The sequence below is a fragment of the Podarcis cretensis genome (genome assembly GCF_951804945.1).
Source record: "Podarcis cretensis genome assembly, chromosome: 4".
Taxonomy (NCBI): Eukaryota; Metazoa; Chordata; class Lepidosauria; order Squamata; family Lacertidae; genus Podarcis; species Podarcis cretensis.
The window spans coordinates 58546442-58548454 of NC_137173.1; positions in this window are offsets into that span (position 1 = coordinate 58546442).

Sequence of the window (2013 nt, forward strand, 5' to 3'; positions counted from 1 at the left end):
CAAAGGCACCTCCCCTACAACAAGGCAAGCCCTTCCACTAACCACAGATCTGTGTATACAGTCGAGAGGGTATAATGCACTGCTATTGTGATACAACTAAGGGAAGTTCAGGGTCTTTCTTCAACAAATGTATACAGACATACACAACATTTTAACGGGATATTTTATATTTTCAAACCAATGTATAACAATGTAGCACTTGGCTCACAATTTCCCTAATCCAAGGGTGATATCTGAGGTTAGTCATAGTCAGGGCACACCCAGTGAAATCAATGATTTTATATCAGTGGGTCGACTCTGAGCATGGTTAATACTGGATTTCACCCCACAACTATAGGAAAGAGAACTAGAGAGTAGAAAACACACACCATAGCAACCACCTTTCAAATCCTGCTCCAAATCATGGGAGTTTTACATTCAAGTTCCCTTTACCAAAAAGTGAAAAATTCAAATCCAAACCTGCTAGGTTTCCAGTTGAACCCTGTAAAACAAAGATAGAACAGAGCACACCAAAAAAGCATATAAAATAAAAGCCCCTTTGAACCCACCCTTTGCTTTGTTTACCAGGCTGAGCTGAGCTGTTAGGGGCCTAATTATCCCAAATAAATAGCTGCTGCTGAATTTCAGCAATATAACTACCTCAGAAGAAGGAGGGGGAAGATTCCTCCTCCACCATCTTGGCATCCTAATGCCTCAGAAAAAGAAAAAAAAAACTTTACTGAGCATGAGCAGCAAAATCTTCCCATTCCCCACTTTCCCACCCTATGGAATTCTGCAGCACCCACTATATTGCTATAAAATGCTCATGTTGGGGACTGTCAGCCTGGTGTTCCTGTGTGCCCTTCTAGGCATCTCTCTCTCTGGCCCTTGTGCCTCTCCCTAGGCCATGACCCACCTCAGGTCACGTCCCTTACAGATAATGCTGTTTAACACTTGCTCAGGTGCTCATGCCGAGTTGGAATGTGTCCTTGAATTGTAAAAAGTCATTTTATTTCCTAGATGAATAATAGTGAGCAGTGTGTTCCAGGACCGTGTGGAGGGTGTGTGTGTGCAGTCAGGTACACTTGCCCTGGACCCTGGAGGGCTATGCCGGCCGGTGGGGGACAGAGACCTGTTTATTTGTTTGAATTTACCCTGGTGCCCAGGCCTGGTGTGTGAAGAAACCTTTTGACTCAAATGTAGCCTACTGGACAAAGGTAAGAGCCACATCCATTGCTCTGCCCACTTTTGCCTCAAAATCTGACAGAAATTTTGAAATAATTACCATAATCTAAGTAGAAATATGGGATGTGGGTGGCGCTGTGGTCTAAACCACAGAGCCTAGGGTTTGCCGATCGGAAAGTCGGCAGTTCGAATTCCCACGACGGGGTGAGCTCCCATTGTTCGGTCCCAGCTTTTGCCAACCTAGCAGTTTGAAAGCACGTCAAAGTGCAAGTAGATAAATAGGTACCACTCCGGTGGGAAGGTAAACAGTGTTTCCATGTGCTGCTCTGGTTTTGCCAGAAGCAGCTTAGTCATGCTGGCCACATGACCCAGAAAAACTGTCTGTGGACAAACGTCAGCTCCCTCAGCCAGTAAAGCGAGATGAGCACCGCAACCCCAGAGTCGTTTGCGGCTGGACTTAACTGTCGGGGTCCTTTACCTTTACCTTTACCTTTTAAGTAGAAATACAGCACATATTAGTACTATTGTGGGAAAGACAAGGACCATGTGATCTATGGCTGCAGGCAGGCACACCATACGTTTAAAGCACATGACTTCCCCCGACTAATCATGGAAACAGTAGTTTGTTAATGGTGCTGGGAATTGTAGCTTTCTGGTTTTGTAAAAAATAATATTTATTAAAATTTTGAAAGTTACAGAAAGGAAAAAGAAAAAAAGTTAAACATGACAAAACCATACAATACAATATAGAAACAAAAGTATTACATATGCATAACAAAAATAAAACAAAAACAACAACAATAATAATAATAAAAACACATAACCTATACTTTCAATTATTAACTTTCT